The 18,354-nt window shown below is 41.7% G+C and overlaps 1 protein-coding gene across 3 annotated transcripts in view; it reads right to left on the bottom strand.

Moving 5' to 3' along the window:
* LOC141140471 (interferon-induced, double-stranded RNA-activated protein kinase-like) overlaps positions 1–18,054 on the bottom strand; it is a 303,555-nt gene extending 285,501 nt beyond the window's left edge. The window contains exons 1-2 of one of the 3 annotated variants that reach the window (XM_073627694.1): positions 17,865–18,054; positions 3,187–3,330 (exon numbers count right to left, since the gene is read on the bottom strand). The gene's annotated coding sequence lies outside the window, so the exon portion shown is untranslated. The remainder of the gene's footprint in view (positions 1–3,186; positions 3,331–17,864) is intronic. The other 2 variants (XM_073627692.1, XM_073627693.1) reach the window with 2 other exon arrangements.
* Positions 18,055–18,354: the final 300 nt, after the last annotated feature.

Genomic DNA, 18,354 nt, shown 5'->3' with positions numbered 1-18,354 from the left:
TTGTCTCTCCTATGGATTGTGCTCTATCCCAAGGAGCGACTCTTTTGCCCCACCAACAAAATGGTCGCTATGCCAAATTTGATTGATCCCTTGGAGGGGCGTTTCTTCTCCGCCCCTATTTAAGATGGCTCAGCTAGCCGGAAATTAGGCCCTTGTGGGAGGGCGAAACGTTGATGCTATTTCCGGTATCACTGACGTCACTTCCGGTCCAGTGGAACGCACGCCAGGAACAGCGTTTTTACACCCACAGCTCCATGTTTGAGGCTTGTTTTATCTCACTTGTTGTAAGTACCCACTCCCTTTTACAATAAAACCTTTTTTAATGGTACTTCACTATCAGTTCCCTTCTGTTTTTACTGCTGGGTACCTGTTGTTTCTAGCTGATAAACTCCATAAAGGAATTCTGGACCTGAAGACTTATGACCATATCCGTCATACCAGGATTTCTTTACCAAGCTTTAAATGACCCACCAGACTGAAAAGCTGGGGGTCGTTCTGTTCTGGTGAGTGGGGATACATGAGGGGGTGCTGCACACCTGAATTTTTCTGAAGCACCTTACATTTCCTTCACTTTGGATTGGAGCACCTTTAGTCACTTTATTTGGACTTTATTTTACTTATTGTATTTGGACTTTGTTTCCTTTTTGGCCAATATATTTTCACTTATTGTGTTTGCGAGCGCTATATTTATATTTATAGGAATTGTCTTGGGCCACACATAAAATGCGCTAACAAGAAGAATAGCTCATGAGCAGAAGAAAATCGGCAGATAAGAAGTGAACGATCATTTTTTTGTAAGATTTTTATTATAAAAGTAAAAGAGGCCAACAAAGTAGTGCGGTATTTGACACTGTTTTTGATAAACTAACACATCAATATCTGGTTTGATAGATGTAGAAGCAATTCTCAATGAATTCTCAAGGTGCTCATCATTGGTTTTAATTTTGCCCTTCGTGTGCTTCATCCTTGAAAATAGTTGCTCACAAATATAGGTGCTGCTAAAAACTGATGACATGAATAAGGCGTGATTGTGAAGAGTGGGATATTTTTCTTTGGGAAGATAACATTTATAAAAGTCCAGTAAAGAGATACTGTGCATTTTTTCTTTGGGTGCATGTGTTCGCCTAGTGTTAATGCATTTTTACAAAAAATGTCCCCCCAAAAAACAACATTTTTAAGAAGGTTTACGATTCTGTGTTGGGCTGCATTCATAGCTATCGTGGGCCACAGGTTGGAAACCCCTGCTTTACAGGCTCTTAAAAAAAAAAAAAAGCACATTTTTTTTGCCTGCAAAAGGTGAACTTAGCCTTTTAAGTTGTTTTCTGTAAACTACTTATTCCCTTTCTTAAATAGGGATGATTCTCCTTCACTTCCTTTTCTAGAGAGGCTAGAGGAAGTGACAGAAAATCCCTTCAAATGAGGGAAAATCCTCTCTTAGGCTAGGTTCACACTAGTCAAAGCTCTTACAAGCGATCTGTGGCGGATCGCTGTCAGTTGTTCAGGAGATCCTGCCACCACCTGAATGCCAGTTTTTTTTTTTTTCTGTCGAATGGCAGTGCATAATGTGGCCAATGCGCTGCAACTGAGAGCCAAGCATTTTGCTTGCTGTTGCAGCACAGAGACAATGGGATTTGTTTACTAAAGCTGGAGAGTGCAAAATCAGTCTCACTTCTGCAGAGAAATCAGCTTCCAGGTTTTATTGCCAAAACTTAATTGAACAAGCTGAGGTTAGAAGCTGATTGATTTCTCTGCAGAAGTGAGACTGATTTTGCACTCTTCAGCTTTAGTAAACAAACCCCATTGACTTTAAATGGCCAATTGTGACAGGTGGTGCCAACTGTCAATTCGACATATTGCATAACATTTGCTGCGGCATGAAGCATCATGGCCACAGCATATTTAAAGCCTTCTTCAGCTGTTGTTTAGCTCTTAGGTGAGGGGCCAGGGGGCAGTAAAACCACAGCTCAGGCACCCATGTGAAAGAGACCTTAGACAGCTGTCACTAGAGCAGGTGTTTCCATTGAAAGCTTTTCCCCACCTTGTTCTGGTGACAACTGTAAAAATTTCAGATTTTGCATAATTTTCTGTCCCGATAAAAATGGTCACAGGACGAATACAAGGGGAGAAACCTCCCAATGGGGGCACAGACAGCAATAACAAGCGGACAGGTGGGCTAACCCTTTTCTTTCCTACTCAATCCAAAATTAAAAGAAAATGCATCCCTTTTTGTATAGTATTCAGTTCTTGATGGGACAAAATACATGCGGTGCTTTGTCCTATCTTCCTAGATGCAATGTCAGACAGGGTGCCCTCTCCCTCCCTGGCTGCCCGAAACTGCAGCTAGCAAGGAGACAGCTGCTTTGCTAGTGAGCACCTGTCTCCGGCTTTCAGCACATGTCCAAGTCAACTATGGGCAAGAGGAATGCCGAGAAAGGCGAGGTGTGTCAGTCATCCCTCCCTCTGCATTCCACATGCTGGTATTTGCCTTGGGCACTTCTTTCATTTTTATAAGAAAAATAATCCTAAAGTTTTAGGAAGCATGGATGTTCAGTATGGATGCAATTCCTCTTCTCTTTGCTCGTTCAATATTTTTATTGAAAAGTTTCATCATTAAAAGCAAAACATCGTAATAACAAATATCCCCATCAGGGAGCCAACATGGCCCTTCAGTAGGGTTTAACAAAAACAGAATTTAACAAGATAACAGTGTGCCAATGTAATAATGAATATATAACATACATCGGTGATACCTGATCCCCTGAAGGCTTGTTATAAACCATTGATCAGAGTATTTGAGTGACAATATACTCTTTGCGTGCCATAGATCTATAAGGTTGAGCAGGGGTCGGCAGAGCATCAATGTCTGATTTTGTTCCAGTCAGTTCAAGGGAGTACACGCAAGCCACCCCAAAGGGGATCACACTGTGGTCCGTACGTGCTTCCCCTGCTCCTCCCAGATATTTCAGTCTTGCTCTCCACCTCCTCCCTGCCCCTCCATTTCAATTCATTAATTAAATGTGTGGACTGTCTAGTGACAGTGCTCCAAATGATGTAGTTAGTAATAGATGACTGGTCATATGGCACGCAAGAGAAGCTAACAAAAAACAAGGTGCATGGGAAAGAAATCTGTAAGTGAACTTCACTTTTAATAAACTCCTCTCCTCTTTTCTATTTGATATTCCTTACCAGTTCTGAAAATCTGATTTGGGATAAGCTGGCAGTACTGCAAATGTTGTCTTCCCTGGATAATCTAGATCGTGTTTGGAAGTCTTCTACGTTTGGTTTGGGATAAACTAAAGGAGCAGGAGCCACAAAGCCTGAATCAGTCTTCTGTGGATGAACCAGAAAACATCAGTAAAGGTTACTGTATACAAGTTGTAGATTTACTCTCATTTTCTGCCTGGTAAGACGTTATCATCAGGGCATAAACTGAAGATACATCTCTAAACCCCATTAATGCCTGAGCCTTCTGTTGTGCAATTCTTGAAGCACAACAATGCTCAAGATGAAAAAATCCCATGATTTTGATGCGCTCGTTAACACCTGAGTGCTGAGTCGTTTGATGCCTGTCACAGAAAGCTCAAAAAGGTGCATGAGCCTCTTTGAGGCACTTTGGCCCTTAATGCATTGGTGGGGAAATGTGTGTATTTTGGCTTGATTTTGCAAATTTCAGAAGTTGTGTATGCAAGTGTGCAAAAAATAAACCACCTCTGAATCACCTGGATACTCTTGCACTAAGCGTGAATGGGGAACTACAGAGCCCTGGTTAACAGTAAACACCAAACAAGAGTTCTAATCCTTCCCCACTGTATCTAAAACTAGAAAAATGTTTTTGATTTGGCACACACTTAGCATTAAACACAAAAACTGAAACTTTATATAGTGCAGCTTACCAATGCTTACATTTGCTGGTTGCATTTGTTTTCTTTTTTCAGTTTATTTCCTTTATTTAACCTGTGATATAGACAGTAACACACTTCCTGTCTTAGTGTGTCTCCACTCCACTGGAAGAGCAAAAGGAGTCACCTTTGGGCAGCAGCATTTGACTGAGCTGAACTCTTGCTAACACTTTTTAAATTGGTTGTAAACCCTATTACACCACTTGTATCTAGAGCTAAGCCTATAATAAGGCTTACCTCTAGGTACTGTAAATATCTCCTAAACCTGCATGGTTTAGGAGCGATTTACCATATACAGTGGGGCAAAAATGTATTTAGTCAGCCCCCAATTGTGCAAGTTCTCCCACTTAAAAAGATGAGAGAGGCCTGTAATTGTCATCATAGGTATACCTCAACTATGAAAGACAAATTGTGAAAACAATTGTGATTGTCTGGATTTGTTTCCACATTTTGTCTCTCATAGTTGAGGTATACCTATGATGACAATTACAGGCCTCTCTCATCTTTTTAAGTAGGAAAACTTGCACAATTGGTGGCTGACTAAATACTTTTTTGCCCCACTGTACGCTTGGGCCGACGTCATCGGCGCTTGTGCCGTTTCTTCAGTAGCGTTCCGTGACCGATACTAGCTCATTATGCCTTTGTCTTACAGGGTTTTTTTTTTTTTCCAGACTTACAACCACTTTAAGCAATTACAGCAACAGTTTTTTCCTTTTGGGATAAAGGTCACTGTATTCATTTCTGTTAGCGTTAAATGGTTTGTCTCAACCCTCTAACTGCCACTTTTGCTGAACAGATCGGTCTGTTAACCACTTAAGGACCAGCCTCGTTTTGGATTTTAGGTGTTTACATGTTTAAAACAGGCTTTTTTGCTAGAAAATTACTTAGAACCCCCAAACATTATATATGTTTTTTTTTCCTAACACCCTAGAGAATAAAATGGCGGTCTTTGCAATACTTTTTTTTGCACCGTATTTGCGCAGCGGTCTTATAAGCACACTTTTTTTGGAAAAAATTCACTTTTTTGAATAAAAAAATAAGACAACAGTAAAGTTAGCCCAATTTTTTTTTATATTGTGAAATATAATGTTACGCCAAGTAAATTGATAACCAACATGTCACGCTTCAAAATTGCACCCACTCGTGGAATGGCGTCAAACTTTTACCCTCAAAAATCTCCATAGGCGACGTTTAAAAAATTCTACAGGTTGCATGTTTTGCATTACAGGTCTAGGGCTAGAATAATTGCTCTCGCTCTACCGGTCGTGGCGATACCTCACATGTGTGGTTTGACCACCGTTTTCATATGCGGGCGCTACTCGCGTATGCGTTCGTTTCTGCGCGCAAGCTCGTCGGGACGGGGGTTTTTAAAAAAAAAAAAAAAAAAAAATTTTATTTTTATTATTTATTTTACATTATTTTATTTATTTTTACACCCTTTTAAAAAAAAAAAAAAATGTGTCACTTTTATTCCTATTACAAGAAATGTAAACATCCCTCATAATAGAAAAAAGCATGACAGGACCTCTTAAATATGAGATCTGGAGTCAAAAAGACCTCAGATCTCATATTTACACTAAAATGCAAAAAAAAAAAAAAAAAAAAAAAAAACGACATTGAAAAAAATATGCCTTTAAGAGGTGTGGGCGGAAGTGACGTTTTCACGTCGCTTACACCCAGCAGTGTCATGGAGACGAGTGGGCGCCATCTTAGCCTCACTCGTCTCCAGGCACAGGAGGGAGACAGACACGATCGCCTCCACTGCTACTGACGGCTCCGGTAAGCCGCGGAGGGCACTGGATCGTGGCGGGAGGGGGGGCCCCTCTCCCGCCACCAATAAAAGTGATCTCGCGGCGAATCCGCCGCAGGGACCACTTTTATCAGTAAGCAGACCGCCGCATGAAAACAGGGATACCGGGGTTATGGCAGCTAGCTGCTGCCATAACAACAATATCCCCCTTCAAAGTTTGGACGTACATCGGCGTGCGGAGGTCCGGAAGTGGTTAAAGGAAATTGAAAAAGAACAAACTTATTTGATGGATCAAAAATGTCTTGGATTTAACTTTGCTGACAAAGTTGTTCTTATGCTTTTCTGCCTACATAGTTAAAAATCATTTTAGACCCTAGTATCACCTAAAAACCTGAAAACTTTATACATACCTCCCAACTTTCTGAGATGGGAACATGGGACACCTATTAGCAAAAGTATGTAGGCATAGGACACATCCCCTGCCATGCCCCCTTAAAGGATAATTGTAAAACAAAAAAAAACAAAAAAAGGGGTTGGTTAAACCCACAAGTTTTTTTTACCCCTACTATTCCTTTATATTGCAAATTTTACCACAGCGCATACAGTGTAAACCATTTTCTCTAATAAACCAAAAAAAAAAAAAAAAAAAACAGATATATATAGTAATAAAGAAATTAGTGCAACTGAAAATGTGATAAATATCTTATTTTCAACAGTGATCTACTCCATCCTCCAATAAAGTGCTCGGTGCTCAAAAGTACATGATAAAAGTGCTGAAGTGCTCCAGGTAGACATGACGTGTAGTGTGGTACACACCCCTCCTCACCAGAGGAAATGGACTCTCAGGTTTTTAGTCCGGTTGTCAAACTCACTTATATCTGGCAGTGGGGGTACCACAGATCTTCTTTCTATATTTCCAACTTGCTGCTTCTATATAACCTCAAATTTCCACCAGGTTCAATAAAAAGAGAGAGTTCTCATAGTGTAGTAACTCATTTTATAATTTAATAAAAATGCAACATGTTTGCCTGAGATAGAGGTCAGCATGTTGAGACTTGTATTTCCCCAGAAAGAACAGCAATAGGGGACTCTCCAGCTTATGTGGAGTTTCAGCATAACCACCCCCAGGGTCCCTGGCTGCAGAAGAATAGTACTACTCCACCACCACATTCACTTACTCCTGACCCGTGTTGTCCTCACTCACAGTCCGCAGCCTCACACATGTCCCAGCAGAAGGTGTGCTGGGCACAGTCATCTCCAAGGCCAGCACAATCGAACGGCAAGCTTCGCAGGCTCTGCCCCTCGGGGATGTTCAGTCCCCCAATGAGAGAGCCTTAACATCTGCTGCTGGGGAAAGAAATAAGGGGAGGGATCTCTGTCCCTAGCAGGAAGCTGACACTGTGTAGCGCTAATCACAGGCAGTTCTGCAGCTGCATAGGTCAGGAAATGTCTTGCTACCTGTGATTAGCGCTGCATAGTTACATAGTAGGTGAGGTTGAAAAAAGAACACTAAAGTCCAACCTATGTGTGTGATTATATGTCAGTATTACATTGTAAATCCCTGTATGTTGTGGTAGTTCAGGTGCTTATCTAATAGTTTTTGAAACCAGTGATGCTCCCCGCTGATATCACCACCTGTGGAAGGGAATTCCACATCCTTGCCGCTCTTACAGTAAAGAACGCTCTACGTAGTTTAAGGTTAAACCTCCTTTCTTCTAATTTTAATGAGTGGCCACGTGTCTTGTTAAACTCCCTACCGCAAAAAAGATTTATCTCCATTGTGGGGTCACACCAGTACGGTATTTATAAATTGAAATCATATCCCCTCTCGAGCATCTCTTCTCCAGAGAGAATAAGTTCAGTGCTCGCAACCTTTCTTCATAACTAATTTCCTCCAGACCATTTATTAGCTTAGTTACCCTTCTTTGTACTCGCTCCATTTCCTGTACATCCTTCCTGAGGACTGGTGCCCAGAACGGGACAGCATACTCCAGGTGCGGCCGGACCAGAGTCTTGTAGAGCGTTTTATCGTTTTATCTCTGGAGTTGAACCCCTTTTTAATGCATGCCAATATTATGTTTGCTTTGTTAGCAGCAGCTTGGCATTGCATGCCATTGCTGAGCCTATCATCTACTAGGCCTTTGCCATCCTAGATTCCCCCAGAGGTTCTCCCCCCCCAGTGATTAGATTGCATTCAGATTTTTTGCCACCCAAATGCATTATTTTACATTTTTATACATTAAACCTCATTTGCCATGTAGTTGCCCACCCCATTAATTTGTTCAGATCTTTTTGCAAGGTTTCCACATCCTGCGGAGAAGTTATTGCTTCCTGGCGGGCGCGGGCACGGGCATGTGGAGTTGCAAACACGGCTGAGCCCATCCTCACTAATCATCCACAGAGGTAAATGCAGGGGCGGCCCTTTCAGGACGCTGGATGCATGGATTCCAGAGATAATAGGCTTTAAAAAAGGGTGGGCTCGGGGAACAGAGAATGTGAGCGGCTCCCACCCAGATGTGTTACAATAGTGAATGAATATTCGCTATTTTAACACTGATCCTCTTCCCGGCCAATCAGAAAGCGGATCGTGAGACTAGTCACCCAATTGGCTGAAAAGACAGGCTATAGAGGAAAGGACACAGAAGTCGCTGCCCGATGCCTGCCACCTACATGGGGTAAGACAGCGAGCGAGTAGGCTGGCTGGGGGGTTTGATGTGCCGCCAGGGGGTAAATGCAATGGAGATAGGGGGTTTTGTGTGTTTGTTCATCTTTTCATTTTTCTGTAGAAGGTGAACTTACACATTGAGTAATCTTATGCATTACAATCTTTGTTGAATTCTATGCAAGTGCACAGATCCAAACACAGACACTATGCGTTCGAAACTGTGTACTGGCTCCAGCACGCAGGGCTGTCTTAACAGTGTCATGGGACCCTGGGCAAAGTAATGCAATGGGGCCCCTACCAGCCAGGCCCAATTTACGCACCTACTCTCACAGTAAAAACTATAGAGGGAGTCAGGAGGGCACAATACTGGGATCAGGAAGTCACAGTACAGGTTCTGGGATGCTGCCCAGGACATGGCAATCCCGGGACAACTTTGTAAAAAGCGCGACTGTCACAGCAAATCACTGGAGTCAAGCCAAACAGTTGCAAATCAGTGGTCTTGCTATCAGGTTGAATATTCAACACAGAAAAACTAAATATAACGTAATGTAATATATAAAATAATGATTACACAATTTCAACCCATTGGTTACACAGTGACATTTTTCCAATACTTCTACATGGGTCAAAAACAAAATCTCCCATTGGACCAACACGTTTACAATGCAGATGAGTCATACACACCCCCCCTCTATGATATCTTACAATATGATATGATTTTACTGTAGAAATGTAAAGATACAGAGCCCCAAATATCAACCCATTGGTTACACAGTGACATTTTTCCAATACTTCTAAATGGGTCAAAAACTAAATCTCCCATTGGACTAACACGTTTACAATGCAGATGTGTCATACACACCCCCCTCTATAATATCTTACATTATAGTATGTTTTTACTGTGGAAATTTAAAGATACAGAGTCTCAAATATGAACCCATTGGTTACAAACTAATTTTTTTTTGTAATACTTCAAAGTGGATCAGAAACAAAATCTCCCATTGGACCAATACGTTTATAATGCAGATGTGTCATACACACCCCCATCTATGATAACTTACAATACAGCATGATTTTACTGTGGAAATTTAAAGATACATGGCCCCAAATATGAACCCATTAGCTATAAACTGACATTTTCGCAATACTTCAAAATGAGTCAGAAACAAAATCTCCCATTGGACCAATATGTTTACAATACAGATGTGTCATACACCCCCCCTCTATGATATCTTACAATAGGGTATGATTTTACTATGGAAATTTAAAGATACAGAGCCCCAAATTCCAACCCATTACACATTACCCGTTACACAGTGACATTTGTCCAATACTTCTAAATGGGTCAAAAACAAAAACCAAAACGTTTACAATGCAGATGTGTCATACACACCCCCCTCTATGATATATTGCAATATTTACATTTACACCCCTTCAGGCATAAGGCCTCATGCACACTGGGTGTTTTTTTACAGCTACGTTTAGCAGCCTCAGACTGTTTTTTGCAGCTTTAATGTTATTCTATGGCCTCATGCACATACAGGCTTTTAGGAGCGTTAAGTGGCATAGGCGTCTTAAAGCTGCAAAAAAAAAAACCCAGGGCCAGTGCGTTCTGAGGACCGGCATTAAAGCTGTAAAAATGTCTGACAATGGTAAAAGCCACTAAATGCGGCTTAACGCTGGATACAGCTGCATTAAGCCTCGCCAAGCGTTTTTTTTGACATGTCAAAATCAATGGTTCCCTATGAGATCCCAATTAATTTGAATAGAAGTTGCACCAGAAATCGGATCATAATGATCCAACTTGCTTGAGATACTGTTGTACGAGGAGGATTTGGATTTTGTGGGAATTTCAGAGACCTGGTTCAACAGCTCTCATGATTGGCTGGCAACCATTCAAGGGTATACCCTATACCGCAAGGATAGAGAGGGTAAAAAAGGGGGAGGGGTATGCCTATATATCAAGAATAATGTACAAGTGAATGTGAGAGATGACATCACTGAGGGAGCTAGAGAGGAGGTGGAATCCTTATGGGTAGAGCTCCAAAGGGATAAAGCTAAGGGGAAAATAATACTGGGAGTATGCTATAGGCCCCCAAACCTGAGGGAGGAAGTGGAGACGGATCTCCTATCACAAATTGGAGTAGCAGCAAGGATGGGAAGTGTTATCATAATGGGGGATTTTAATTATCCAGACATAGATTGGGCGGAGGGAACCGCGCATTCATTTAAGGCTCGCCAGTTCCTTAATGTCTTGCAGGACAATTTTATGGGTCAGATGGTAGACGCACCAACTAGAAATAAAACATTACTTTTTAAAGAATACTATACGGATTTATATAAGTCCCGAGGGGCCAGGGAGGGAGAGGAAATGGACTCCTTTTTCAGTAAGATAAGTATACCAGTAATTGAGGAGGCAGATAAAGAAGAACTAGAGCGACCGATCACGCTGGAAGAAATTAAAATGGCAGTAGCAGAAATGGCCAACAATAAGTCACCGGGGCCAGATGGATTACCAACAGAAATATATAAAAGCTACGGGGATATACTGCTTCCGGAACTCCTTAAAGTATTTAACTGGGCGAAGGAGAGGGGGAAACTGCCATCATCAATGACGGAAGCTATAATTATTGTATTGCATAAAGAGGGGAAGGACCCACTGGAACCAGGATCTTATAGACCCATATCCCTACTTTGCTCTGATGTTAAGATCCTAGCAAAGGTCCTGGCTGGGAGATTAAGAAAGATCATTCACAAAGTAGTCCATCAAGACCAAACAGGGTTTATTCCAAATAGAGCAACAAGTATGAACATCAGGAGGGTTTTTCTGAATATTCAGATACCCACAGATAATACGGGCTCGAGAACAGTTATGCTGCTTGACGTGGTAAAAGCGTTTGACAGCGTAGAATGGGGGTACATCTGGCGGGTACTAAAGGAGTTTGGGTTTGGCCCCTCCTTTATTAACTGGGTAAAAATACTCTACAATGATCCCAAAGCAAAAGTAAGAATCAACGGTGACTATTCATCCGAGTTCCAACTAGAAAGAGGTTCAAGGCAAGGCTGTCCTTTGTCCCCTTTAATATTTGCTTTGGCAATGGAGCCACTAGCCATATCAATAAGGCAGAATAGGATAATAAAAGGATTCCAGAGAGCAGAGGGGGAAGAGCGGATCGCATTGTATGCGGATGACGTTCTCATATTCTTAGGTGACCTGGAGGGATCCCTTGACCAGGTATTGGAAATACTCTCAGGATTTGGAAGAGTGTCGGGCTTATCCATAAACCAGGAAAAATCGGTGTTGCTACCAATAGACTCTGTGGGAAAGAACGTCCCAGTAAGTAATATACATATGGAAATAGTAGAATCAACAAAATACTTAGGAATAAAGTTAACAAAAGATCCAGGGGAATATTTAGACAATAACTTGACCCCCCTGTTGAGGAAATTTAAAAGCAAGAGTGAAATTTGGAGAGGCTTGCCTTTGTCGGTGGCGGGGAGGTGCAACCTTATTAAAATGTTGTGGCTTCCCCAGCTATTATACGTTATGCATAACTCTCCAATATGGATAAGCCGGAACTGGTTTAAAAAAATAGATACACTATTGAGAGATCTCATCTGGAAAGGGAGACCCTCTAGGATAGGACTACAAACCCTACAGCTGTCATCGCAAGAAGGGGGATTAGCGGTACCTCACCCAAGGGGCTACTTTTTGGCAGCACAGATGCAGCATCTGGGGAGAGGCCTTAGTTCTGATAACCATAACAGGAGAGAACTGATGATTATGGGAGCACCCCATGGGACAGTGACGGAAGTACTTGAGGCAAACTCCTTTTTGCACAAACCCCCAACGATTAAATTAATGAAAAAAGTTTGGAACACCATTAAGGCCATGAATGGAATGGGAGGTCTGATGAAATGTACTCCACTGTGGAACAATAAGAACTTAGAAGAATTAAAAGAAATAGGGAAAATAAAATCATGGGAAGTGAGAGGGATAAATAAATTAGCCCAGCTATATAATCAAAATACTTTAAAAACATTTGGATCACTTAAGGAGGAATTCGGTATCCCAGACCATTCATATTTTAGCTACCAACAAATTAAACATGCTTTGGGCAGACAGTTTGGAGGACAAGGGCCAGTCTGGAATAGGTCTGTTATATTTCAAAAATTAGACATGCCGGGAGGACATGGGGGGCCCATAGCCGAAATGTACCCGGATATTTGTAAAAGTATTATAGAGACTCCAGGAAAACTGAAGTGTAGAGCTAAATGGGTAGAAGATCTGGGAGCAATCTCGGATGAGCAATGGAAAGAGATACTGGCGGGAGGTCACCAGGTATCAATTTCACCAGCTCAGAAAGTCTCACAATTAATGCTATTGCATAGGACATACTATACCCCTAAAAGATTATTTAGATTTGGGGGGAGGAAAGATGACAAATGCCCCAGATGCCAGGAAACGGGGGATCTACTGCACATGATATGGAAATGCCCGAAGTTATTTCGCTATTGGTATGAAGTGGTGGAGACATTGAATAGGATCCTCTCTTTAGAACTTAAAATAGAGCCAAAACTATGCATCTTGGGAGTAGAGGGAAATATTAAAAGAGGAAACTTTAAAATTAAAATAGTAAGAAGATGCTTATTCCAAGCAAGGAAGTTAATAGCCTCAAGATGGCAGGCAAGAACCCCACCCACGAAGGATGAATGGATTAAAATGGTAATGGAAACAATGTGGAAGGAAAAAGTAGTATACACGAAGAGAAAGAACCTGAAAGAATTTAAAAGATTATGGAATCCTTGGCTAGAAGAAATGGGTTACCCAATGTGAGGGAACAATAAGAGAAGCAGCCTTATGGTAGCCAAATTAAGTAAGAAATAGTGAGGTATGGTTGGGGGAGGGGGGAGGGTAGGGGGGTTAGGGTGGGAGGAAGGTGGGGGGAACATATGTGGGGAAAATAACTAGAGTATACCTTATCTGCTATAGTAATATGTGTTTACAAATGTATATATTTAAAATTGGTATGCCTGTTTTTAAAAATTTTGTATAATGTGGAAAAAAATAATAAAGATTATCTAAATTAAAAAAAAGAAATAAAACATTACTGGATCTACTAATTACCAACAATACAGACCTGATCACGGATGTGGAAATGCAGGGCAATTTAGGTAACAGCGATCACAGGTCAATTAGTTTCAGTATAAATCACACAAATAGGAAACATAAAGGGAATACAAAGACGCTTGTGCGGCTTGTGCGCTGAGGATCTTGAAGGGGAACCCTCACCAAAATGAAAAAAAAAAAAATGTTTCTGGGGTACCCCCTAAAATCCATACCAGACTCTTATCTGAGCACGCAGCCTGGCAGGTCATGAAAGGCCACGTGCCCTTAACATGGGAGGGTGAGTGCCTGTGCCCCTCCACCCCAAAGCACCTTGTTCCCATGTTGATGGGGACAAGGGCCTCTTCCCGACAACCCTGACCGGTGGTTCTCAGGGTCTGCGTGTGGGGGGCTTATCGAAATCTGGAAGCCCCTTTAACAAGGGGGCCCCCAGATCCCGGCCCCCACCCTATGTGAATGAGTTTGGGGTACATTTTACCCCTACCCATTCACCCCCCCAAAAAAAAAAAAAAAAAAGAAAAGTCAAAATTAAAAAACAGTACTCAGGTTTTTAACAAAGTAATTTATTGAAGCAGCTCTGGCATCTCTTCTCCTTCTGATTTCTTCTCCCTTTGGCGATGTCTGCCTCCGGTTCTTCTCCCTAGGGCCGCCGTGTGCCACTGCTTATATAGCCATGGGGCGGGGCCAAACGGTGAGGTCATCCGGAGGCCTCGCCCCCTTGTGACACCGCCCCATAATGCCCAGGCGGCGCTGTCACGAGGGGGTGGGGCCTCCAGATGACATCACCGGGTGGCCCCGCCCCATGGCTATATAAGTAATGGCACACTGGAAAAACAGAGGGAGAAGATAGCGGAGAGCAGAGAACCAGCAGAGAGAGAAGACAGCGGAGAGAGGAGAAACGGCAGCAGAAGAAGACATCAGCGGAGGGAGAAGAACCAGAGGATGAAGAAATCGGAAGAGGCCCCCTGCCCACAGACCCAAACAACCAACGGCCAGGGTTGTCGGGAAGAGGCCCTCCCCCCAATCAACATAGGAACAGGGTGCTTCAGGGTGGGGGGGCGCAGGCCCCTCTGCCCCAAAGCACCACCCACCCCCAAATGTTGAGGGCATGTGGCCTAGTATGGTCCAGGACGGGGTTTGGGCACTCGATCGTTTCCACTTTTCCTGACCTGCCGGGTTGTGTGCTTGGATAAGGTTCTGGTATGGATTTTGGGGGGCCCCACGCCATTTTTTGGCGTGGGGGATCCCCTTAAAATCCATACCAGACCGAAGGGTCTGGTATGGTCTTGGGGGAACCCCCGTGCCATTTTTTTTTTTTGACAAGGGTTTATCATGATCGAACTTCTGGTGCGACTTCTATTCAAATCAATGGGCTTTCATAGGGAACCATTGATTTTGAATAGAGGCAGAGGAACGCTGCTAAAAGCTAGCGTGGCTAAACGTGCACTAACACCAATGTAAGAATATACTAAAAGTATGTTTTTACATTTTTACAGCCACTAATTCCTGGCATGGGTTTTCTAACACCCTGTGTGAATGAGGCCTAAGTCTAATGGTTTTATGCCCCCCCCCCCCAAACAGGGAGTGGATTGCTCCGGGATGATGTGGCTAAACTTATTTTATCTGTTGAATTTCTGTAGAACTGGCTGATTTACTGCTACGAACATTTTTCAGTACCCTTTGTTTTTCTTGCCTTTTTTTCATTTATTTTTCTACATTTTTCTATACCAGTGTTAATTTTGACCACAAATTTTCATTTAAATTTAGTTTTGACTAAAATGCCATTTAGTTTTAGTCATATTTTAGACTAAAACCCGGAAGGGTGGCAACCCTACAGGTATGTAATCTCGGTCATTACATTTTAGTTGATTAAATCTACCGTACTATAGTTTTAGTCAACTAAAATCTTATGTTATTTAGTCTACTAAAACTAGACTAAAACAATTCAGATGACTAAAATATGACTAAAACGAAAAGGCATTTTAGTCAAAACTAAAACTAGATCAAAATTTGCGATCAAAATTAACACTGGTATTGAAAAATGTAAAAAAATTATTTAAAAAAAAAAGGCAAGAAAAACAAAGGGTAACATTTTTGTAGCAGTAAATCAGCCAATTCTACAGAAAAAAATAGATAGAATAAGTTCAGCCACATCATCTCTGAACAATCCACTCCCTGTTTAAGGGGGGCATAAAACCTTTAGAATTATGTTGCTCCAATGAGAGATTTTATTTTTTATTTATAACTTTTGAAAAGTGTTGCTTTTATAACCAATAATGCCGGTCCTCAGAACGCACTGGCCCTGGGGTTTTTTTTGCAGCTTGAAAACGCCTATGCCACTTAAAGCTCCTAAAAGCCTGTATGTGCATGAGGCCATAGAATAACATTTAAGCTGCAAAAAAAAAAAGTCTGATGCTGCTAAAAGCAGCTGTAAAAAAAATGCCCAGTGTGCATGAGACCTTATGCCTGAAGGAGTGTAAATGTAAATATTGTAAGATATCATAGAGGGGGTGTGTATGACACATCTGCATTGTAAACGTTTTGGTCCAAAGGGAGATTTTGTTTTTGACCCATTTAGAAGTATTGGACAAATGTCACTGTGTAACCAATGGGTTGGAATTTGGGGCTCTGTATCTTTAAATTTTCACAGTAAAATCATACCGTATTGTAAGATATCATAGAGGGGTGTGTATGACACATCTGCATTGTAAACGTGTTGGTCCAATGGGAGATTTTGTTTCTGACCCATTTTGAAGTATTGCAAAAAAAAAAAAAGTCAGTTTGGAACCAATGGGTTCATATTTGAGGCTCTGTATCTTTAAATTTCCACAGTAAAATCATACTATATTGCAAAATATCATAGAGCAAGGTGTGTATGATACATATGCATTGTAAACGTGTTGGTCCAATGGGAGATTTTGTTTTTGACTCATTTAGAAGTATTGGAAAAATGTCACTGTTTAACCAATGGGTTGATATTTGGGGCTCTGTATCTTTAAACCTCCACAGTAAAATCATACCGTATTGTAAGATATCATAGAAGGGGGTGTGTATGACACATCTACATTGTAAACGTATTGGTCCAATGGGAGATTTTGTTTCTGACCCATTTTGAAAAATTGCGAAAATGTCAGTTTGTAGCCAAGGGGTTCATATTTGGGGCCCTGTATCTTTAAATTTCCACAGTAAAACCATACCGTGTGGTAAGATATCATAGAGGGGGGTGTGTATGACACATCTGCATTGTAAACATTTTGGTCCAATGGGAGATTTTGTTTTTAACCCATTTAGTAGTGAAAAAATGTCAGTTTGTAGCCAATGGGTTGATATTTGGGGCTCTGTATCTTTAAACTTCCACAGTAAAATCATACCGTATGGTAAGATATCATAGAGGGGGGTGTCTACGACACATCTGCATTGTAAATGTATTGGTCCAATGGGAGATTTTGTTTCTGACCCACCTTGAAGTATTACAAAAAAAAGTCAGTTTGTAACCAATGGGTTCATATTTGGGGCTCTGTATCTTTAAAATTTCCACAGTAAAGATCATACTATAATGTAAGATATCATAGAGGGAGGTATGACACATCTGCATTGTAAACGTATTAGTCCAATGGGAGATTGTTTCTGACCCATTTAGAAGTATTGGAAAAATGTCACTGTGTAACCAATGGGTTGGAATTTTGGGCTCTGTATCTTTAAATGTGCACAGTAAAATCATACCGTATTGTAAATGTTAGAGAGGATGATGTATGTGTGACAACTCTGTGTAATCATTATTTTATATATTACATTACGTTATATTTAGTTTTTCTGTGTTGAAAATTCTACCAAAAAAACTTGTCTGATAGCAAGACCACTGATTTGCAACTGTCTGATGGCTTGACTCAAGTGGCAAATCCAGGACAGTTGGCAAGTACTGTATGATGTAATGCAAGATTTTCATGGGGCTCCCATGCACCTGGGGCCCCTGGGCAGTGCCCATGCATTAAGAGAGCCCTGCCAGCACGCATGTCAAATTTTGGGTGTGTGCAGCTGCTGTATCTGCTTCCACTTCTATGGGCTGTCTGCACCGCTGCTCTGAGATGGCATCACACGCAGCAGACAGCAGCTCAGATCAGAGGATGGGTCTGAAGAAGCCCTACATTTATATGTGTTATATGAAGGGATATGACCAGACCTCTACATCTAACAATGCTACATGAATGGAGGCCAGTTCTGTCAGGGAAGGTGTGTATAGTATGCAATCACAGGAGAAAAACACAGCATTATCGTACATACCATACAGCAACAAACGGCACAGCACTGCTACATGTTCTTATTTTATATGCAACTATTCAGGTTGTGCCGTCTATATGACCTCATTTCATTTCGTTTAGGCAGAAAACAAATACCAAAAATACCTCCTAATAACACACTCACCTCTATTCCTTGACTTCTGCTCTGTAACTGACTAAAATGCTCCCAATGACTCACAGGGAGTCCACATGACATTGCACCGCACACACCTCCTCGCCGGTCCTCAGCACTCTTTCGTTTCTGATTTTCCTCTAGAAAACAGATCCCCATAACGCCTGAGCCGTCACATTGCGATACTCAGACAGTTAAATGGGAAGCCCGATCCTCAGCTTGTGGGCGGCACTTAATGGTAACCACGCCCGCTTCTCAAAATCCAGTGTGGCAGCACGGGAGGTTTGGTTTCGGTTTCGTTTCTTCGCTTCTTTTTCCTAAATAGTGGAAGAGACTGCGGTGTATCGTCTGTTTAAGGCGCATGCGCGCCTTAGGTCTTTATTTGTCTCTCAGCACGTTCTGCATTTCGCTTTGCTGCACACCGGTATAATTTTATTACAGAGACTGGTGCCTGAAAAAACTGCTCAGTTGTAAGGGCTTGTTTACACTTGCTGTTTGGGGG

This window comes from Aquarana catesbeiana, linkage group LG04 (assembly GCF_042186555.1).
Source record: "Aquarana catesbeiana isolate 2022-GZ linkage group LG04, ASM4218655v1, whole genome shotgun sequence".
NCBI classification, from domain to species: domain Eukaryota; kingdom Metazoa; phylum Chordata; class Amphibia; order Anura; family Ranidae; genus Aquarana; species Aquarana catesbeiana.
This window is presented reverse-complemented; position numbering and strand designations above follow the sequence as displayed.